Below are 24,179 nucleotides of genomic sequence, written 5' to 3' on the forward strand. Positions count from 1 at the left end.
GGCGCAGTGGTTGGGAGTCTGCCTGCCGATGCAGGGGACACGGGTTCGTGCCCCGGTCCGGGAAGATCCCACATGCCGCGGAGCGGCTGGGCCCGTGAGCCATGGCCGCTGAGCCTGCGCGTCCGGAGCCTGTGCTCCACAACGGGAGAGGCCACAACAGTGAGAGGCCCGCGTACCGCCAAAAAAAAAAAAAATTTGACAAAGCTATTCAGTGGAGGATCAGGAGAGGTATACATGATGGAGTTACTCATTGCTCTCTGGCAATGGGTACTAGGTATAAAGTAATACGCAGCAAAATAACAATTACTGTATTCAAGATATCTCACAAGGAGCCATTCAAGTAGTGTTCAAGTATAACTTCAACTGTTATAAAATGTTGAATAGTTAAAAAAATTGCTTTAAGTATTTTATAATTATATGAAAATTTGCAATTGACAGCATTTGTGGTGCATCTACAGCCTGTTTGGCAAGCTCTGAGATAAATTATTTACAAAGCAAATGGCTGATGGGCGGCTGAGCAGAACCGAGACTTGAATCCAGGACTGTGACTCTTCAGCCTGTTCTTCTAGCCTCTGTGTAGTGTTGCCCTTCTGCCGTGAAGAGCCAAACTATGTGACCCAGACCCCATTTATCCTTAGCACATTTGATTATTTGAAGTTTGATCGTCCAGGCTCACACTAAGGGGAAACATTATTAACCGTGGTCTTCAATTAACCTTGTCCCCCTACCCGGTTCTCTCCAACAATTTTAGAACTAGCATTCCATACTTCTTTCTGTTCACTCTCTACCCATTTCCAAAACAGGAGAACATAGATGGGCAAGTGAGACAAGTGGAGAGTCTGTGAGGTGATAGGCAACAGACTGACCCTGTGCTCTGGAGATGCCTGCTTGGGCTCATTCTCACTTTGGGCCTCTGCTTGCCTGCTCCCTGTGGAAGGTGAGTCCTAGCAGAGTGTCTGTTGCCATCTCAGCCTGCTGTGCTCACACAGAGATGCTGGATTATAATAAAAGGCTATTTGAGCTATCACCTAGCCCCTCCATAACTCTAGATGTGACTCTGTTTGCCTTCTGTGCTTCACCTCTGAGCAGAAACAGTTTTCCCAGGTTTGCTTCACAGTCTCAGGCAGATGAATATTCTGTGGCTGAAGCTGATGTTGGAATTTTATATATGGAAGTATTTCTTTAATATGAAGTTTGATCTGCATGTATGTTTTACCTAATGATGGTTTGTCTAATTTCCAAGCCTACTTGCATTTGAATTTCCTACTCCAGCCTTCTGCACGGTGGGGGCCCTGAAGGAGGTGGAAGATACGGGTGGTGTTTTCTTCCTGGCTTGGCCTGGCATGCTGAGTGACTGACTTGCAGGCGATGATCTAGGGCAGGACATCTGGGGCAAGGTTAGTGACCCATGAAGGTGTCCTGAGCTCAGATCAGAGAGAGCTTGGAGCCAGCAGAGCTGTCAACACTCAGTTTCTTTTTGATTAAGATTCTGCCTCTTAACCCCTGGAGGCCACTTATCCTTCCCACCTCCAAGAAAAGACAGAGTTAAAGCCTGAGGTCATTGCTTAGTGGGAGCCCCAGGAGCTTACGTGGCCAGAAAGGGCCTCTTTTAGCCCCTCTCAGCAGCCACTCCATTATCAGACTCTACCAACTGGTGAGCTCATGCCCTGTGATTTACAGAGCTCCTACTCTACAGTGGCTCTCAGAGGAGCAGCTTCTCAAGGAAGAGGGAAGATGCTTATGGAAAACCACTGGTGAGGCAGGGAGGTCAGGGGAAATAAGTTTATTAATTATTGTGGTCACTTTGCCTGTTTCAAGGGTGATTTTTTTGGAGGATATGTCCTCCCAAGTTAGAGAGTTCTGTTTTCTCTTCTCATTGTGATTCAGTCTAGCTTATCTCAATAAGCTTTAGTCGATAAGCTCCTCACTCAGCTGCAGCTCCTTAAAGGCAAAAATTGTACCTTATTCATCATTGTATTCCTAGTGCACACACAGTGAGTGGCACGTAGTAAGAGCTTGAAAATGTACTGTGCTGAAATTATTATAGATTCAATGATGCACTATCGTGGATTTGCTTTAAAGTAATACAAGAGGAAGGGAGAATTAGGTGGGAGTATAGATGAAACAAGATTGGCCATGAGATGAAAACTGTTTAAGCTGAGTGATAGGTCATGGGGGTTTGTTACACTAGTCTCTCTAGTTTTTTTCAGTATTTTCCATATGAAAACTTTTTATGCATATCTGAATTAAGGGTAAAAAAAATGTTGAAAGATGCAGCAAAGACTGGCCCAGTGCTCTCCTAACATTCTCATCTTTTTCCAAGGCACGTAGCTAGACTGCACTTTGCAGTCAGGCCATGTGACTTAGGTTCTGGCCGGTAGAATGTAAGGCTCTTCCAAGTGTGAGTCTAAGCCTGCATGATCCTCTAAGCTTTCTTCCATCCCTTGCCTCCAGGCTGCATGCAATTAGTAAAAAAAACCCAACTCCTAAGCAATGATGGAGCCTAGGTGGATGAGCCTGGACCTCTGAATTACTTCACGGAACAAAACCGCCTGCCACACTCTGCTATGAACCTGCAGTAGACTTGGATGTGACAGAGAGGGAAGGCCTTTATCATATTTTAAAAAAAAATACAGTTTTGAATTGCCCTTAATCTGGCAAACCAGGTTTTGACCCCAGCTATTTTTGACATGAGAGGAGGCTCTTAGTGGTTACTTGGCCTTTTAGCTTTGATGATAATAACTAACGTTTATTGAGTAACCACTAAATGCCAGGTATTGTTTTAAGTGCTTTGTATGTATTAACTCCTTTATTCCTACAACAACCCTATGAGAGAGAAACTAGTATTCTTCCCATTTTGCAGAGGAGGGAACTGAAAGAATAAGTAACTTGCCCAAGTCAAACAAATTTTAAGTGACAAAGCCCAGACTCAGATTCACCTCTGACTCTCAAGCTCTGTCTCTGCACCAGCCTGTAATACTGCCTAAATATTTCGGACTTCCCCATGGGAAATGAATAGTGGCGTGAAGTAATTTCTAGGCAGCATGAAGTAATTTCTAGGCAGCATGATGTATCACCTATAGAAGCAGTGCTGGGCCCCCATTCTGGGGAAGAGTACACAGAACAGCAAGGAACCAAAATCTGCTCTGCCCCTGCCCTTGTAAATGGTGTCCTTTTGATCAGAATTTAACGATGGTGTCCTTGGTCATCTGCGAGATAACCAAGTGTGAGGGTTTCGTTCATTCTAAATGGCTCTCTGATTTAATTCTTTTCCATCTCCTCTCAACCTTGACCTCTCCTGTATTTGCCACAAGGAGCAAATATCTGTCATCTCCTCCACTCACAAGTCCCACTTGCCCACAGCCCCACCTGGCCCACCCTTTGTGACCCTCTCTCTCCTTGATCCCACCCCAGAGCCTATGTCTCTGTTGTAGGCTATTCAGAGCACATGGTAAGGCAGAGAATCATGTAAATAGTCATTAACCTCCAAATGACAGTAGTAATTAATGACTCCCTTGCTTCCTGACCTCATTTGCTTGCTGCAGACGCTGCCAATCTTCAACAGCCAGCAGAGCTGAGGAGGGGGCACCATCAAGCTTTTGCCAGTGCTCTACCTAGGACAGGGGTTTCAAACTGCATTCCACGGAGAGGCTTCAGGAGTCACCTGAGAAGATGGGAGAGGATATAGAGAATGTGAAATGAGCGGGTTTCCAAAACCCCCAGCTCACTTCTATCACAGCAGTTCCACTTTATCTGCTTCATGTAAGATTGCATTTAGAGAATTATTCTACTCTTGAAATAGAGAAGAAACCCTTGCTTTGGAAGCCCCTTTGAGTCTCCAAACCTTTGAGCCCTTCTTCACATCTTGAGCCTCTCAGTCCCACCATTCCTGCCCACCAGGGGCAGAGGTGGGAAGGAAGCCCAGTTGACTGTCCCAATTCCACTCTCTAGGCTCTGGAGTCACGGAAAATTACAGCAAAACAGAGCTCATGGGTGGAGAAAGGGGGCCATAGGTTGCTGCTCCCCCTACAAGTCCCACAGTTCTGAGTCTTACGTAGCCTTACGTAGAGTAGGTGCTAAATGAACATGAAATGAATAGATGAATGGTTGATCTCTGTTGGTCTGGGTGTAGTTCCAGTCGGGGTTGGGGAGGATAGGAAACTGGCCTTGATCTCAGAATGGTCACGATATTTATTCCTCAAGATTCAGAGAGGCAATTTGGCATAGACATTAGGAATGTGGGATCTAGAATAAGATCCTCTGGCTTCAAATCCTGCCACTTTCAAACTGTGTGACTTTATCCTTGTAAAACAGGAATAGTATTTCCCTCATAAAGCTGTTATGAGGATTGAAATGAGTGTGTGTGAAGCACTTGGCGCCCGAAATGCTAGTGCTCCGTGGACACTGATAAACGTTAACTCTCATCATTGCCATTACCTTGATCAAATGCCTCCTGACTCTCCTAAGCAGAATTCATAATTCTCTGCACTTTTGCAGCACTTTGCTCAGATCTCTGGGGAAACTGTCAGGATTTTTTTCCAAACTCCAAATCAAATTAGATGGTAGGGACAATAAAGCAGATTCTTTGAAATCAAGATACATAAATGAGTGAAGCCCTTACTCCTTCCTTAGCTTTCATGATTATGTGCCTGTCTCTCCCTCCCAACCTCTGGCTCCTTTGGGATACAGTCTACATTTTACCCATCTTTGTATCCCAAGGGCTGAGTGTACTTATAAGTGCTCACTGCAGTTTGGTTGAAAGGGTGAGAAGTCTTGGCTTTGTCTGGACTGACCATTGCTCCTAGCTTTCCTACCTGCCTCATTTCCCAGAGGCTCAGCTCCTTTCTTTGCTCCAAGATGAGGATGAGGTGAAGAGTCTGGGCTAGGTCCAGGGCACCTCTTCTGGTCTTGGCTGTGAGGCTATGGGAATTCCGAGCATGCAGAGGAAAATAACATTTGCTGAGCACCTACCGTGTTCCTTGAACCTGCAGGGCTCTTTACAACACTTAATTCCCACAGCCATTTAGTGGAGGTATGTTCTTGTTAGTCCCATTTTCCTAGGTGAGGAAACTGAATTTAAGCAGCTTTTCCAGGGTCACATAGCTGATGTGTCTGAGGCAGAATGCAAACCTGGGTCTGACTCCTAAACTTGTGCTCTTTTCACTGTCCTTGCAGGCTCCCACTGAAGCAAGCCGAGCTCTGCACCTTATCCCACCCCCTACTACCCAACTCCACTGCACCCTCTCCTCTCTACCTCAGTCTTTTCTTTATTCTTTCATATTATCCTCCCTAACATTATGTTTCATCTTGAGTTGGCTTATTTATCACTTGGCCATGTCTCCTTATTCATATAACCAGAGCTTAAGCATTATGCATCCCCACTGCCTCGTTTGCCAGCAGAGTGCTGAGCACCTATGAGCTTGGCAATTAGACAGAGCTCAGAGGGCCCATAATATGTGCATCTTCAGGTGCTTTCACAGGGAAATGGGGTAGAGAGGAAAGGATGTGAGACAGGGCAGTGCATAGCATGCACATGGTAGAGGAGGAAGGGGGCGGGCATCGTGTTGATGGCACAAACAGGCATTTCTCCCTCCGCGCACTCAGCCTAAACTCAAAGTGACCTGCTCGTGGCCTGAGGCTGGGAGCCTCCAGGAAGACCCTAAGGTCATTTCTGCCAAGCAACCCCCTTCTATCTTATTTCTGTGCCTGGTATCACCATCGCCATTAGCCACCAGTCATTTATTGAGTAGCTACTCTGTGCTGTACACTCATCTCATTTGATCCACACAACAATCCCATGAGCTAGGTATTAATAGACTCTGTTATACAGATGAGGAAGCTACAGCTCAGAGAATGTAAGTAACTTGTTCAAACTCATATAGCTAGCAGTGGCAGAATAAGGAAAAAGGCCAGAAAGACCTAAAAATTAAGGAAGAGAAGCTGGGGTGAGGGGCAATTGACCATCAGAGTTGGCCTCTCAAAGCTGCTCCTGTTTGGGCATGTGCCCAGGTGAGCTGGCATAGGGCAGCTGAATACCCCCATCAGCTCACCTCATGGCCTACCTGGGGAAGAAGGATTTCTAAGCTTCAAAGGCTGATGATCTGATTTCTTCCTGGCTTTCCAAGGAGGCTGCAAAACTGGAAGAAGCTGTCCAGGGACCAGGAGGACTTTATCCTCTAAAGCCCATCATGCTTCATACTTCCTGGACCAAGGTACTTTACATTCCCAGTGGATACCTCAGGAGACCCCCTGAAAAGATGCCTGCCCAGTTGATTGATTATTCTGCCCCAAGACTGTTCTTTTCTGGTGACTTTTCCCCAACTTTTTAACTTAGTTCCTTACTCCAATCTTATAGCTTCCTGGGCTCAAGCCTTCCAAGCCCATTTGTATTCCAAGCCCAACAAGTATTCCAAGACAGTTTCCTCTGAGTCATGACACAAAAACAATTCTTAAGAAAAGCAGGCTATCTGAGATTCTATTCGTTACCCTGGAGTTGGTCCTACCCACCAGAGGTCCCCTAGAACCCAGCACTCTTCCAATTCACAGACTTGGACTATGCCAAGTAGCCCAGAAAAGCCAATCCCAAGCATTTTTGTGGAAGCAGCCACCAACAAAAAAGTAATAAGCTTTGTTGGAACAATTGGGGTTTTCTTTTTCATTCTTAAAATATATTCTTAAGACAATGATGTGATTTATAATGCAGGGCTAAGTATTAATAAGGCAGGTCTTAGTAGCTCTAGTGGAGACTCGCTATGCTTGATGGCCCAGAGCTCCTCACATCTCACCTCACCTTCCCTGTCCTCCCCTTCCTCGTTTCCCTTATTCTCACACACATAAGGCAGTGGTTGGCAATTCCCACGGCCAGCGTATATGCCCAGTGAGCAGCAAAGCAGTGCTCACTGGTTTCTTTACATGCGAGCAGGAGCATGGCGGTAGTTGGAAGGACCTTGGAAACTATTCACTGAACCAATATTTATTAAGTGCGCACTATACGTCTAACACTATTCTAAGCCTTAGAGACGGAGCAGAAGACAAACCAAGACTTTTATCCTCCAGGAGGGAGGCAGACAATAAATACAGTTGACCCTTGAACAACAAGTGTTTGAACTGTGCATGTCCACTTATAGGCAGATGTTTTTCAGTGAATATACGGCTGGATCTCCCCATTTGGGGGTTACCACATCAGCAGATTGAAACTTCCACCAAGAATCTTCAAATAGGAGACTCGGCAGGCATGGAAGGCCAACTATGGGACTTGAGCACCTGCAGATTCTGGTATATGCGGGGACTCCGGGTACCATTCCCCACCACCAGCTACTGAGGGACAACCGTACATGAAACATAAGATTTATGAAAGGGACAAAGCAAAGAAGGGGTATGAAGAGCGCTACAGTGGAGGTGGAGGGTTAACATTTTAAGTGGGGGACGGCGGGGAGGGGGCAGTTAGAGGAGGCCTCACTTAGGAGGTAACATTAGAGCAAAGAGCTGAAGGAGATGAGGGAGTGAGGAATGTGGCTAACTAAGGAAAGAGCATTCCATGTAGAGGGAACAGCAGATGCAAAGGGTCTGAGACAGGAGCATGCCTGACCTGTTCAAAGAATAGCAGGGAGGCTAGTGTGACTGGAGAGGAGAGTGGCAGGAAGAGGTGAAAGAGGTCATGGCAGACCCGGTGGACTAACGACATTGCAGACCAGCATAAGGGCTTAGCCTAAATGAAATGGAAAGTTATTGAATGGTTTTGAGCAGTGGAATGACGTGATCTGGCTTCAGTTAAAAAAAAATAAAGTGATTTGTCTGGTAGCTTCCTTGAGAATATCCTGTGGGGATAGAGGTAGTAGTGGAGACCAGTTAGAAGATACATCTAGAAGGGTGATAGAGTTTAGGTATTAAGAGCAGAGTCTCTGGAACCAGACTGCCTGGGTTCAAATCCCAGCTATGCCACCTACTAGCTGCATGACCTCAGGCAAACTACATAATCTCTCTGTATCTCATTTTCCTCATCTATATGGTGGGGATAAATATTGTACCTACCTCATAGGGTTTTTGTAAGGATTAAGTGAGTTAATAAATGTGAAACTCTTAGAACATAGGGCTGTTGTGAGGATTAAATGAGTTAAAATATTTGTAACAGCCCATAGCAAATGCTGCTTCTATATTTGATGTTATTGTTGTTATTAATATTTTCTGAGTGAGAGATGATAGTGGATCAGGCCAGAGTGGTCATAGTGGAAGAAAAATCGTCATATCTGGGGAGTGCTTTGAAGGTGGAGGCAACAGAATTTGCTGACAGATTGAGCGTGTGGGACTCAAAGAGAGTCCCACAAAGAGAGGGGAGTCTGCTCCACCACCCTTACATACAGATGAGGGAACTGCACAGCTGAGGCCGCCATTGTTACAAGCAATTTTTAGAGTACTTGTTGCTAAACAGTTTAACGTTAACAGAAATCAAAATTAAAGAACAAATTCACTCATAGTCTAACGTATAAAAATCCCTGTGTAATAAACTATTTTTATCTAGTCTCTTCAATCCTTATCTTTATGCATGCATGATTTTTAAATAATTATGATAATTGCATTAACATAACTTTATATTTTTTTTAAAGGGAAGTATGGGGCACTTCATGACTCTAGCAAGGGTTCATTGGTCAAACATTGAGGAAATTAATGTGCTCAACACCATTTACACCCCTGCATTTATACAGAGCACAGAATTCCCATTTTAAGATGAAAGAACCTATAATCCTAAATTACCTGTGGGAGGCAGAGATTCATTCGCTTGCTCACTCAGCAAACTTTTATTAAATGAGCCTATATACAGGCACCCAGACAAGTATGCTGTAAGTAGGCCACACTCTTATTTCAAGGAGATTAGTCTTGTAGAGACAGACCAAATTGCTGAAATGGGCTTTTATATCTAAGAGCTATGCTGGAGGTACATGCATGCACATTACCTTGGAAGAACCATTCTGCTTATAGAGGTAGGGAGGCTCCCAAGGAGAGGTGACACCTGGACACCATATACTTTTCATAGGACACAGAAGAGACTTAGTTCAATTGGCTCTTACCAAACTGACCATGACTTGTATTTGATTGTTCTGACTGCCTTTTCCACCAGGCTATGTATATATCTCTGATCCCCGGCACCATCCAGGGAAGCTGACACATGGTAGCTGCCCTTTTAATGTTTGTCTGGAAAAAAATGCAGCATATCTTTAAAAAGTGACCTGAACAGTGGCAAATGAAAAATCACACAAGCCCACTAGCTTTATGAGTCTTTTAGGGGAGGACAGGGGGTCCAAAAAAAGATTTTTCCTGATTTTCAGAAAGACCATGTTTCTCATCTAAAGACTTGCTAATGGATGGTCAGGAGACAGAAACTACTTTGCTATTCCAAGTAGGAAGGGTTTAATACAGGGAATTAGAGACTTAGACAAACACTGGATTAGCTGGAGGGGTGAAGGCTGGGGAAGACACTGCTAAAGGTTATGAAATCAAAGCGTGCTGGAATCTCAAGCCACTTCCAATCTCAGCTGCTGGCACTACCCAAGCAGGTGATTTGCAGAAGCTTGCCCAGAAGTCAGTGCAAACCTTGGTTCTGCCATCTGCCTATATATTTGCCCCCAGTTGCCACCAGAGAAAAAGTACTTCTCTTAATCTCATAAGCGCTTCTCATTGGCAGCATATAACCCAGAACCATGAAGGAAGAAAGATCCTTAGAAATGTAGTTGCAGACTTCCCTCCTGCAATGCTGAGGAGATTTTAGGAGAAGGCAGTGACTGTGCTGCATTGACAACAGACAGCACGGCACAGATGCTGCCCCAAGTCTCATCTTTGAGAACTGAGGTTTGCGTAGCTCTGGTAACATCTAGTTTTACTTTCTGTACCTCTAGGAAGCTGTCATGTTCAGTTCAAACGTATCCCTGCTGGAGTAGTACAATACTTACAACATTTCCATACAACCAAATTTTAAAAAGCTGCTCTTTAGTAAGCAGACGCAGGCAGTGTCAGGTAGCAGAAAGAACTCCAGTTTTGGAGGCAGACATAATGAATGCTAAGCTCAGATGTACTGTTTAATACCCATGTGAATTCAAGGAGTTATTTAACTCTTCTGGGGGGAAAAAATGAGGATTATAAAATAATCAGAGCTATAAATAAAATACATATAAAAGAATGTTTATAACAGTATTTGTAGAGAATTTGTTAAATAATGATGTGCCATATTAAACAGTATCATGCATCCACTTAAAATTATCTTATAGAAGAATAATGTTGACAAGGGAAAATATTCATGTTATGGTGAGAAGTGAGAAAAGCAAGTTACAAAACAGTATGAACACGGGGATTCCATTTTCATAAAAACAACTGTGCAACTGAAAGACTTTACACCAAAATTTTAACAGTAGTCCTCTCAGAAGGTAGTTGGGATTACAGCTAGGGATTTTTTGTTTGTTTGTATGTTTGTTTCTCATATGTGTTAAAGTTTCTCAAATTTTCTTCATTGAGTATGTATTACTTTTATAAATCAAAAGTACATATAAAAATAAAAAGTAGGATTCAATAGGAGTGAGAGAAGCAACTTAGACAATATATGCAAAGTTCCTGATACACTTTCAATAAATGATAGTTCCCTTCCCCATTCACTTAAAAATGGTTTTGCTTTATTTTATATTTTGAATAAATAATAGTCACATCCAAATATGAAAATGAAAATTCTCCTTCCTTCCTCAGACGTCCAGCCACTCACTTCCTTTTCCTACAGGAAACCAATGTTATTTGGTGTCTTATGCATTCTTTTCACTCCTTTTTTATACGAACAGTAGTATATTATACTACTTTTATGACCCTTGGTATTTTTATTCTTTTTATTGGTGATCTTTCCATATCAATATACAGACAGTACAATAATTGGTAGCTATACTATCATTTATTTAACCAGTCCCCATTGGTGAACATTAAACCCTGGTGATATCTTCTGAAGGTGGCCTTGGATGGAAGAACAGCCTGCACCTTAAGAATGACCTTCCTGCCCCTGGTCTCATCTGGGCTTGCAGTCATCACCTTCTCCCTAGATTACTGTCATATCTCGGTCCCAACTTCTGAGGCTGAGGGGCTCCGAGAGACCCTATTCTGGTCACAGCTCACACCTGTACTGGTTACAGCCTTTTTGCCTATTTCTTTTTTTGGCAGTGACTGGGTCCGTCATGGTTCTGAAGATATTCTTGTCCAGGAGCTAAGAAATGATGAGCCATGTGTCATGCATTAGGCTGGCCAAAAAGTGCGTTGGGGTTTTTCCATAACATCGTGTGGAAAAACCCAAACAAACATTTTGGCCAACCCAGTATTTAATAACCCATTCTCTCTCTGAGACTCTCTGTACCACCGTTTACTTCCGCACTGTCTCCCACCCTCAATCTTATCTCTGGAGAAGTCAGTGGCCCACTCTCCCACCTTAATACTTTCCTCATCCTCTTTATTATCTTAGAGAGCCTGGAAATAAGACTGTGGTGTTGTCACCTAACCTCACACCCTGGGTGACAAATGGAGGGTAGTGGCAATGAGAAGCCAGGCCAGGAGCGCCATGGCGACACAAGGGGGTGGTAGCTCCCGGATAATTAGAAATGTGGGATGGGGTTAAGTAAGGAGGGCTTGGCCTGTGTAAGGCTTCTGGATGAGAATCTCTTCGCTGGTAGTTCAGGGGAAGTAGTGAGGATCTAAGCCAATTAAGAATGGCCTAAGCCCCATCCTTACATGAAGTCTATAAAGAAAGATCTTTTAGGTCATTGGTTAATTTCTTAATTAAACCAATATTGACTGAATATCTATTACATGCAATGCACTCTATTAGGTGGTTCTGTAGTCTCTTTATCATTTTACACGTGGTTTTGCCTCTCTCGCTGGAGCCACTAGGTCATGCGCTCCCTTTCAGTGCTGTTGCCATGAACTTTTGTGGTCTTTCAAGGCCTATAAGATTATTTTTCCCCTGGGGCTCAGTTTTTAAAGCAGAGTGTAAGTTCTTGAAAGTCACAGTTTAAATCAGGGCAGTCACAGAAGTAGACCTCTGATGAAGATGGCACGTAGGATGTGCTTAATCAGAGTTGTCTAAACTGAACTGATCAGGGTCAATGGAAGCCTTTCTGTGGAACCACACAAGGTACAATGTGCCCCCACTCACTGGAGATAATGGCCTTGGGAACAATTATCAGCCTAATTTCTTTTTACATCAGTGTAGATTTGATGTCCAATAATATATGTGTTATACTTTTAATGGCCTTTTAATGATGAAGAGGATCAAAAGCACTTTAGATCTGACCTTGCATCATTAGTTTCCATTCCAGAAATCCACTGTAATTACTGCAGCTGCTTCTCCAGGCCCTGCCAGAGTGCCAAGTTCCTGTGAACGTATCTGCACAGTTCATCGCAATCAGCACTGAGCCAGGTCTGATGCAGGTTTGGGGGGCCAGAGCGGGGGATGGTTACTGAAGGTGGAAAAGGACAGGGACAGGGTGGGGGAGGGGAGAGTGACCATGGGAAGCAGTGAAGGACTGAGTCATTCAGGGCCTAGAAGGTCAAGTCTCTCAGAATCGGGGTTCTCGGGACTTCCCTGGTGGCGCCAGTGGTTAAGAATCCGCCTGCCAATGCAGGGGACACGGTTTCGATCCCTGGTCCCGGAAGATCCCACACGCCGCGGAGCAACTAAGCCCGTGCACCACAACTACTGAAGCCCTCACGCTGCAACTACTGAGCCCACGTGTCACAACTACTGAAGCCCGCGCACTCTAGAGCCCGCGTGTCACAACTACTGAGCCCGTGTGCTCTAGGGCCCACGTGCCACAACTAGTGAGCCCGCAGGCTGCAACTACTGAAGCCTGCGCGCCTGGAGCCCGTGCTCCGCAACAAGAGAAGCCACCGCAATGAGAAGCCCGTGCGCCATAGCAAAGAGTGGCCCCCGCAGCAACAAAGACCCAATACAGCCAAAGAAAAAAAAAAAAAAAGAATCGGGGTTCTCTCTGCCCTGACCCTCTCCTTTCTCCTCACAGAGGGTGGCTGACTTATAGAGTGAAATATAACTTGCTATAAAGCCCTGTATTGGGTTCTACATGTCAAATTGGAAAAAACTAAGGATTCTTGGCAATCCGGCATTCTCCCCCATCCCATTTGTGAGGGTGTGGCGGGGACAGGGGAGGGTGTGGGGCATGTGATACAGGGTGCCCAGCTGGGGTAGATGAACCTGGACAGGCAGAACTATGGGGAGAGAGCACACAGGGCAGGGTCTGAGGGACAGTGATACTCCCTAGGGAAGGGAGATACTCAGGTGGAATGGTTAGGATGCTGGTTATTCTTGTGAATCCCTATCCTCAAGATCTATTGTCTGCTATTCTCTGCACCCTGGAAGCATGACCACTGTGGCTGCATCACCTAGCCTCTCTTGCCCTCTGGCTCCCAACTGGCTTTGACAGGAGATCTGAGGGTAGAAGGAGAGAGGGGGTTGGGGTATTTCCTGCAGTTCTAGCAGTGGTTGCATCCCTCTACAACCATAGCTTCTATCAGGAAGCCCTCCTTCCATGGCTCCAGCTCTTTTGAGCTCTAATAACATGCTTTCCTCTCCTTGCCCTTGAGCTATAAACTTCATAAACAGGGGAGATATAAAATTCCTGTTTCTGCTAGTCCCTGGATGCTTCAAAATCCCTTATAGATTCCCTTAACCCCATTCACACCTCTGTAAATAGTACCTTTGTTAAATTCAAAGTCCCAGCTAGGTGTGCCATCTGTTTTCTACAAAAGCCCTGATCGATACAGTGGGTGTGTCAGAGCCTGACTAATGTCTACCAATTCCATTTCCTTTTCCTGGACACATATGAAGACTACATTTTCCATTCTCGCTTAGATTTAGGTTGAGGCTATGCAACTGGGTTCTGTTCAATGGGATCATGTATGACACTTCCAAGCCTGGCCATAAAACCCCCTGTGCAATTGTCCCCATCCTCTTCCTCGTCCAAGGTAATATTGGAAGCTACATGTTAAGGTTACAGTGTCTCAAGCTGCAAGAAATTTGGATCCCTGAGTGATTGCTTGGAGGAGAATTGCCCAACTCAACTCAACTTAATATGAGTGAGAAATTAGCCTTTGTTATGTTGTACCACTGAGACTTCAAGAGTGCTTTGTTCCCACCATTAAAGTTAATTGCCTTGACTAGTCCAGTGGAGGTGTGAAATGAAGAGGCTACCTAGAGCAATGGAGTATTCAAGGCATAAATACAAGGAAGCATATACTTTTCTAACTTGGGTGAGACCACAGTGAGGGCTAACAAAGGATGTAACATTATTGCTTTGTGAAAAGATCCAGGATGGATGGTTGTCAGAGTTGAGTTTGCATCCAGGCTTCACCACTTGCAGCTGCGTGATCTTGGGCAAGTTACTTTACTTTTTTAAGTTTTCTTATCTGTAAAATGGGGAAAATAGTGCTTATCTCACAAGGTTATTTTGTGGATAGATGGCTTCTTTTTATAAGACATAGTTGGTACTCAATACGTGTCCCTCTTTTTCCTCCCCCAGCTGTAAATTCTACACTCAGTACCTCCGGTGACTGATAAATAATTTCAGCTCTGGGGTCATCTATTTCCTAACCTCTAATGGCACAGGACAATTATCCTGAGTGTCCTGGTAAATGGTTTGAATATTGACCAGTAAAGAGGGATTTCCTTTAGGTCTTGGATTTAGGCATTAACTCTTTCACTTCTATGCCCTTCAGGGCCCCATCTTGAAATTTGCGGGCCACCTAACATACATGTCAGATCAAGCAAAATTGAGACTTTAGAGTCCCAGTGAAGGACTCTTAAGTGAGTGTGGATCCTGGGGCTAAAGTGTCTTCTGAAAAAGTAATGAGAAAGGAATCCCCACAGAAATTTTTTCAGCATGAAGAGAGCTTATCTGCTCATCCATCCATCCATCCATCCATCTATCCAAAAAATAATTGTTCGGTGCTTAGCATGTGTGAGAGACACTTCTAGGCCCTATAGTAGATACAAAGATGCATTAGACACATCCTTCCCTGAAGAGCTTAAATTCTTGCAGAAGAGAAGATAATTTATCTTCATAAATAACTATAAGGCAGACCAGGATACGATAAGCATGGAAGGCAAGTTCAAAGTGCTATGGAATTCAGAGAAAGTGAAAACCCCTTCTGGCTGGAGGGATCAGGGAGCATTTGAGTAAATCTTGAAAGCAGGGCAGGATTTGAACATATGGAGATGAGGGGAGGGTCAGACATGGGAAAGTGGAAGAGACCCGTGGGGAAATGGTGGCTAACAGTCTGGCAGGAACACAGCTGCCAAAAGCGAAGTTGGAGGAAACAGTTTTAGAAACGTCACCGGAGAACAGATTGTGCAGAGCCCGAAGTCTGGGCCAAGAGGCTTGTGATGAGAAGAGAGAGAGGTCGTCAAAGGTTTCTGAGCACTGGGGTGGCGTGTGCCTTGGGAAGGTTAGTCGAGAAGCTGTGTTCAGCACCTGTCAGAGACAGCAGGAGATGGAGGTAAGGAAGCCGATTAAAAGACCGGCAGTCATCTAGGTAAGCCTTAATGTGGGACTAAACTAGGAGAAGAGCTATAGGAGTGTAAGGAATATCGGAGAGAATCATTCAACGTGTATTTATTATGTATCTGTTCTCCATCTGTCAGTCACTGTGGTGAATGAAAACTCATGAGAAACACAAATCTTGCTTCCTAGGTGCCTGGAATATGACTTGAGGGATGAATCAATCAAGGAAAGCTTGGCTTTCCTAAACTCTTCCCCTTTATGGCCACACAGCATAAGCCCCACTTTGCACCTCGACGACAGCATCTCACCTCCATCCCAACAACAACAAAGATAAGGTATAAAGTTTTAAGTTAAGGTGTGGTCTGCTGTTCATCCTTACTTAACAAACATTATGTGGCACTTGCTATAGGCCATATCCTATTTTAAGAGCTTTACAAATACTGCATAATTTTATCCTCATAACAATCTCATGAGGTAGATACCATTATCATTTCCATTTTGTGAATGAGGACACTAGAGCACAGAGAGATTAAATAATTTTCTCAAAATCATGTAGCTACCAAGTAGCAGGTCTATGATTTAGAACCCAAAGAGTCTGGCTCCAGAATCCTCACACTCAACCATTACATTGTACTGCTTCCCTGTATCCCTGCTTTCCCTTTGCCCACCTGTAATGAATCATGGCCAGAAAAGAATTACTCTTGGACCTCACCCATCCCCAATGAATCAGTTCTCTCTTCGTGGCTTGTGGTCCTGCCCAAGGTCACAGTCACAGCTAGAATCAGCTCGCTGATCCCTGCTGCAGTCAGAGCTACAGTCAATGCTGAACTTCACTGCCCGCCCTGCCGGGTAAGCAGCCAAGGTGGATGGGGCAAATCCATGAATTGGTGAGGGACAGGAAGTCCTGAACCTACGGGGTGTAAAACTTTTCAGGGCTGTCAAGTTATGCTGCTGCTCAGCTTGCCACTCTGGATGAGGTGGATACAACGGCAGGGCTTAGAGCAGGGGCGCTGCCGTTTACTCCCCATGCACTCTTGGCCAAGTTATTTAACTTCTCCAAGAATCACTTTCCCCATCCATAAAATGAGGGGGTTACATACAATAAAGTTGTGTGATAAAGAGGAAATAAGACACTTTCTGTAGAGTGCTAAGCATAGTGTCTAACATACAGCAAGTGCTCAGAAAATGTTAGCTGTTGTCATCTCACCCAGGTAAGAACAAACTCTTCACCTGATCCTGGATGCCAGATTCAGAAGTACTCAGAGGCCCCCGGGGGGCTCTTTAGGACCTTATTCCAAAAAAGTATTAAAATATCCCAATAGACTTTTGGAATGGAGGAATAAGCGATTTGGGTCCCTGCCATACAGATATGTATTGAATATATTATTATTACTATCACTATTGCAGTATATTGTACATTGGGTTTCATGGCAGTATCGAATCATGGTTAAGCCACTGGACTCTGGAGCCAGACAGCCTGGATGTAAATCTCAGCTCTGCCATTTACCAGCTGTGTGACCTCAGGCAAGTTCACATTCTTTTTTTTTTTTTTTTTTTTTTTTTGCCTCACGCAGGCCTCTCACTGCTGTGGCCTCTCCCATTGCGGAGCACAGGATCCGGATGCGCAGGCTCAGCGGCCATGGCTCACAGGCCCAGCCGCTCCGCGGCATGTGGGATCTTCCTGGACCAGGGCACGATCCCGTGTCCCCTGCATCGGCAGGCGGACTCTCAACCACTGCGCCACCAGGGAAGCCCAAGTTCACATTCTTGAGCTTCAGTTTCATTGACTGCAAAGCGAGATGATGATGACATTATCCCCCTCACAGGGTTGTTGGAGGATAAAGTGAGTTAATACATGTCAAGTCTTACAATAGTACTTGGCACACTGCAGGTACTCAATAAGGATTAGCTCTTATTATTGCACCCTTTGGATTAAACTAGTAAATTCCTTTTCTTCTAGAAAAGAAGGCTGGGGCAGATTTTTCTTCTTTAGTGGGGAGAGATAACCCACAAAATCCAGGAAGGGAGATAAACCAGATGTTGAGGGTGAGAGTTTTTCCCCATCCCACAACTGGGAGATGAGGGGTTGGAGGAACCCATGCTTTCCAAGACTCTGGATCCAAACACGATCCAGGCATAAGGACCAGGAGGGACCCCAGGCAGCCATGTGGAGATGGGAGCCCATGGGAAGGCCTGGGTCAAGAGGGAAGTGTGGCCCTTTTATCTGAGGCTTCTTGGGGCATCAGGGAGTAAGGCTGCCGTACGGTCTTCCTTGGAGACAATCAGGAGGCTTTGAGTCACTGGCATTCCCTTCAGCTCCATGCTGAGATTGCGGAACTCATTACATAAGCCTTTCCACTCAGGCCAATAAGGCCTTCCTTTGCCCCTTCAAAGACCCTCATACGAGACATAAAGTAGGAGATGAAACACACATGAAAAGATCACTGATAATCCGTGGGAATGTATGCTATGTGACAAAGAGGGACTTGCTTGATCAGGAAAGCTCAGTTCTAGTTCCACTTCTGCCACTAACTAGCTGGTAAGCCTCCGGTAAGTCACTTCACCTTGCTAAGCTTCAGTTTCCTCATCTGTGACATGCTCTCATCCCAAGCCTCAACACGCTGGATGATCCCTAAGAAACATCCTCCCAGCTCTGTGATCCCCTAAGTGTTCAGACAGTGATTCTATTAGGAGTTCAGACAAGGGGCAGGTCAATGGGGGTTGAAGTGGTCAGAGAAGGTTTCACAGAAGAGGTGAGCCTGGGTGAGTTTGTGTAGGCAGAAGGAAGGTTGTTCTCTTCCTGTTCCCATGGCCTTTAACTCCCGTCCTGACAGCTGGCAAACTTTCTCCATTCATCAGGCCAGAAGAATTTCTCTCCAAGGAGCCTCAGCCCACCTTCTCACTCCAAGATGCCATACAGCTACACCAGGGGAACCAGCAAAGCCTCAGGTCTAGGTGTAAGCTGACTGAAATGGCACCTACCTCGAGGCCACCTGGGACAGGCTCCTCTCTAGTCAGAGGGATTGCTTTCCATGTGTCTCTTGCCAGCTAAGCACTGCCCGGGTCGATGGGAACAAAATGCCCTAGACAGGACAGATTGTCTTGAAATAAGACTGAGGCTCCTGACCAGGGTTGGATCCCACTGCTTTCTGCAAAGGAAGATGCTCGTTCATGAGTAGGGCTGTAGGGGGAGTGTATCTGGATCTCACATCCCCCCTTCTTATCATCCTTCCCACGAAGGACCACCAAGGAAGCTGTCCTGGACACCTGCTTAGAAAGAAACCTATCCCTTTACATCCCATGCCCTAAAATGGCACTGCTGACCTCCCTGCCAAATCAGTCTCATGACACAAAAGACCCTGGCTCTCTTTCTAAGCTAATCAGATATCCAGGAAAGGTTAGAAGGGAAGGAGAGAAATCAGACTCCGAGAAAATGGTACTTGTGAGAACACTGTGGAATGCTGATGGGAGTTAAACTTTGTGCCATGTGCCCTTGCTCTGATCTCAACGTTTCATCCCCAGCTCTTTTTTAGGGCCTTTCTCTACCTGCTTGAAAAGCTGTACAGTGAGATTATTCTTCATAACAGGGGCCATCTGCCTATTTGCCTGTGTTAGGAAGGTGACGTATTTCCCTTTTCTCCTAAAGGTCAAGTTAATTTGCTCCCATGTGATAGAGTCCAGTGTGTTTGTCACGAATGGCAGCTGGGTTCTGACAGATGTCAGGTGGTTGCAATACCTCTTCTAGGGGAAGCGGCCAGGGGGCCTGGCTGCTTCAGGATGAGGGATTGAGTCCAAGTGAAAGTTCTGAGACCCATGGTAGTAACTGCCCCTCCATAAACCCTCCTGATTATCAGTTTAATGCAACCCTGTCCTTCCAGTCCTAGTGCTTTCCTTAACCTCCAAAGTCACTTGGGAGCAACCCAGCCCCTCAGTTCTCTCAGACTCCAGACCCAGGAGCTGCCCTCAGCTTTTTCTGCCTAGTGACATGGAAGGTTATCATTTCAGATGTCATATACAGAGGATTTTCCAGAATCTTTTCTTCCATTACCATCAGAACGGACTGCAGTAGGGAACAGAGGTCTCCTTCTGGGTCTTTTGTTTTTGTTTTGTTTAATTACACCTCAGAGTTAAGATCTTAATTCCTCCCAGGTCACATTATTCTCTAAAATGAGAGGTGATAATGCTTACAAAACACTGTTACTGCAACAAAGGAGTAATGATGCCCTCCTTCTATGATGGGAAGATTTTTTCCTCACTTCTTTATTCTTCTGACCCCTCTCTTTAAGAAAAAAGCCCACAGTCATAGAATGACATGGCTGGAAGGAACCTTAGATATCATTCAGTGCAACCTCTAATTTTCAAGATGAGGGAATGAGGTTCGCAGGGTGAAGTGACTTGAATTCTCAGAAAATATGACCTTAGTAATGTGGTTCCCAGTGACCCTGCTCCCTTTTCTCTGTGGCCTGGGAAGAGTTACACGCTTTTCATGTTCCTACTTCTGGGGTCTGACTCTGTCATCTTGGAAGGACATCCACAAAATAGAGACGATGGGAGAAAGAGAGGACTACCTCCACCTCAGATTCTCCTCACCGGCTCCACAAACTCTCCACCCCTAGTTCCTGTGCCTTAGGCCTTCTGGGTGTCCATGTCAACATGCACCAGATCCTGACTGACTATGCTAGGCACATCTGGCCTTGCCCCTCTCTCCCACCTTTATTGAGACCCCAGGTACAGCTGACTGGAACCAAGAGAGAGACACCTGACCCTGGGCAGCCCCATTCATAGGCTGACCATCTGCTAACGATATGGCCTGGTTCCAAATATTGAAATTGTTGTTAGTTGGCAGTAGGCGATGGACTTGGAAGGCCACACAGATCCAGGTGGCCATACCGGGCCTTGTGCAGAAATAGTAAGCAGAAAAGGCTAGTTTGTTTTTGTTTTTGTTTTTTAAAGAAGCAGGAGAATGGAATCAATACAGAGACACATGGGTATAAGCACCCATGATGCACTGAGAGAAGGAAAGAAGGACCTCAGCTCTCGGGGATTTGTGATGTCACGGGGCTCTGTTTACTTCACTTCCTACCCTTGGCTGGCATGAATTTTCACAATCTCCTATCCTCTGTCCTTTGTTTGTATTGGCTTTAGTCCCTTCCAACCACAGCATCCTTAATCAGAGCATCATCTTGTACCATACACATGTGTAAGTTTTGTTCCTCAAGCCAGGAACAAGCTCTCAAAGGCCAGAGCTTTGTCTTAGTCTTTTGAAAACCCTTTCCAGGTGACTTGTACATATGACAGCTGGTGAAAGGTGAGGCTGAAAGGCTTTTTGGGAATCCAGTTCTATAAACCCTTTCAAATATTTACATCAGTTGGCACCTAGGCAGCCTTTTTGAGCCTTCCAACAGAAAGCTGCTCAATATTGACTGTCATTATAGTTTTAAGGGAAATGAATTCCAGTGCGTGCTATGTAGTCCTAATTTCCCCAGGCCTCTTCATCTGGCAGGTTGAGATGGGATTACAGAGATTGTAATAACACAGAAGTCACTAGCTCATGGAGCACCTCAGCCCCTGAAAGTGCCCCCCCTTCTATTTTTGTGGGTTTCAGGAGATATCTCACTTGGGTACATGGAGAAATTTGCTCCTTCAGAGGCCACTAACGGTCCACCATCCCATCTCCCACTGATCTGTCTTCAACCTGCACTTCTATTACTTTCTATCTCCCCATCTAGTCCTTCTGCCATGCTGCCACCAGAGCCGTCTCCCAAGTGCTCGTCTTGTCACATGGTTCTCCTGCTCAACACCCATTGGTGGGGTGTGTTAGTAGCTGCTGTTCGTCAGCCACTCCCAACACCTTTCTCTCTTGCTGGCAGAGCTGACCTCCTGGGAAGGATGCAAAAATGCCAAATATCCATCCTCCCAGATTCCCTTGCAACTAGGGCACAGGGATATGACCCACTTCTGATCAACTGGCCCTTCCGAGGGTTTCTGAGAAATACGTTCCTCCTTAATAGAAAAGGCACAAGCGAGAGAAGCTCCCTTTTGTCTTGCTTTGGGATTTTGTGTGTTGAAGCCGTGATGCTTGGACCTGGATGTGATCATGGATGGAAGCTGACCCAGAGCCATACCTTGATGAGTTCCTGAAACTTTCTACTGCTGGACTTTTTATTATATGAGAAAATTAAATTTTCTTATCATTTGAGCCACATTTAGATGGGCCTTCTTTTGTTACTTGCTGGCAAAAGCAACCCGAGATGTTGTCTACGGATCCTTACAAGAGAAAGCCCAAATTCCCTAGCATGGGTACATAAGGCCTTCACAAGTGTGCCCTGTATCCTGCTCCAGCATCATTTTTTGCCAAACCCACCTGCCATTTCCATTCCCCAGCCACACCAAACTATTTGCCAAGTGGGCCAAGCTGTTATAAACCTAAGCCTAGAATGTCTTTCCCTACCCTGGTTAAAACTCACCCAGGGCTTCCCTGGTGGCGCAGTGGTTGAGAATCCGCCTGCCAATGCAGGGGACAGGGGTTCGAGCCCTGGTCCAGGAGGATCCCACATGCCGTGGAGCAACTAAGCCCGTGAGCCACAACTACTGAGCCCGTGTGACACAACTACTGAAGCCCGCGTGCCACAACTACTGAAGCCCGCGTCCCTAGAGCCTGTGCTCCGCAACAAGAGAAGGCACCGCAATGAGAAGCCTGCGCACCGCATCGAAGAGTAGCCCCTGCTCGCCACAACTAGAGAAAGCCCGCGTTGCAGCAACGAAGACCAAACACAGCCAAAAAAAAAAAAAGAAAAACTTACCCATATTGCAAGACCCAGCTCAAGCTTTTCTTGGCCCTTCATGCATTTTGTGGAGGGAATGTCCCCTCCTTTGTGCCCCCTCTGTACCTGTAAATACATCCATAGTAGTACTTGTAATACCTCTTTTTCTTCGGCTGTTTACGCCTCTTTTTCTTTGGTTGTTTACATGTCTGACACTCCTTCCAGCTGTAGATTCTTTTGGGGCAAGGCCATATATTTTTTCAGCTTTGTATGTCCAGTGCAGTTGCTCAATAAATGTTTTCTTTTAAATAAATAATTGAATAAGTGATTAAATTAATTAGTTAAGCCCAATTCTCAACTTTCCCTTATTAACTGAATAACCTTAGGGTTTTATTTTTGTTTGTGTTTCAATGTGTGAGTCTGTCAGCCTGTTTTAGGCCAGTGCTGCTGAAACTTTAATGTGAATCTGTGAGCACATGGATCCTGATGCAGCAGGTCTGCCTGGAGCCTGAGATTCTGCATTTCTAACAAGCTCCCAGATGATGCTAATGCTGCTGGTCCAAGGAGCATATTTTGCATAGCAAAGTCATCAGTACAGCAGGGTCCTAGAGAGCAAACGTTGCACTTGTCCTTAACCGGATGATGCCCTAGGAAACAAGTGGAGACTTACTTGAAGGTGACAATTCGATGACAAGGAACATACTTTGTATTCGTCATTGCTATATGGAGCTTTGGTCCCCTTCTCTGAATCTTCTTTGGTGATGAGCTGAGCTTTTCTAGAGCTCTTATTTCTCATTTTCTCCAGCTGGAGTCCAGCCTCAGCCACAAACACTGCCCCCTCCATACCTTTGTGATAGCTGTCAGGAGCTCAAGTGAGCTGGGAGAGGGAGCTCTGAGCTGCCAGGTGTCCGAGTAGCTGATGAAAGCAACAAGTCAAAAATGAAACAGTGAAGCTGTTAATCACTTACTGCAGTGGTATAAGCAAGAGTCTAAAGCTGGAGAAGATGCCAACTCTTCCTGCCCCCTTTCCCCCCATGGAAAGGCACACTAGCCCAGCGTCAGGTGGATCAGCGTAGCTGTTGGGGGTGGTGGGTGGTGGCCTCCAACCACAAAAGATTTCAGTTTTGCAGATCCTGAGGTTGGGGAAGTGGGGGAAGGGCTAAGAGTGGGAAAGTACTGGGTCCCAAGTCAGACGGGGTTTCCCCTTCCTTCCGCACCCCACCCCCACCCCCCATAAGGAGGTCTCAGAGGAGTCAGGCACCTGAAGAGGACCTCCACCCAAGACCTCAGATTGAGAGAACTAGGATGAAGGTGCCTCTGAGCTAGGAACATAAATATGCGAAGAGCATGACCTACGGGGGTGGGATAAGGATGGGGGGGCCTGAGACCTTGACTGCACCTCCCTCCAGAGACTGTGATGACATGGGCTGTGCACCAGGGCTGCAGTGGGGAGGGCAGCTCCCCACAGGCCTGCCAGGCAAAGCCTTTGAAATTGACTATGGTTGGGCCTAAAAAATCATGCAATTACACATAGCTCTTTAACCAGGAACTAGACTCCCCAATAGTTTTTCTCACTAAAGGGTTCACTTGAAATTCACTTATATTCATTCCCCACCCCCGTGTCTGCCTGTCTCTCCCCCTCCCCCTCTACCTCCTTTTCCCCCTGCAGGCACTGACCCCTGCAAGCCTACTCATCTTTCTCAGCTCATCTTTCTCAGCTCATACGAGCTATCTATTGCTGCATAACAAATTGCCCCAAGACTTAGTGGCTTAAAACGACAAACATTTAGTAGCTCAGTTCCTGTAAGTCAGAAGTCAAGGTGTGGCTTAGGTACATGCCTCTGGCTCAAGGTCTCTCATAAGGTTGAAAACCATCAGCCAG

This window comes from Delphinapterus leucas, chromosome 2 (genome assembly GCF_059928025.1).
Source record: "Delphinapterus leucas isolate spDelLeu-1000000601 "Yukka" chromosome 2, BTC_Dleu_Yukka2, whole genome shotgun sequence".
NCBI classification, from domain to species: domain Eukaryota; kingdom Metazoa; phylum Chordata; class Mammalia; order Artiodactyla; family Monodontidae; genus Delphinapterus; species Delphinapterus leucas.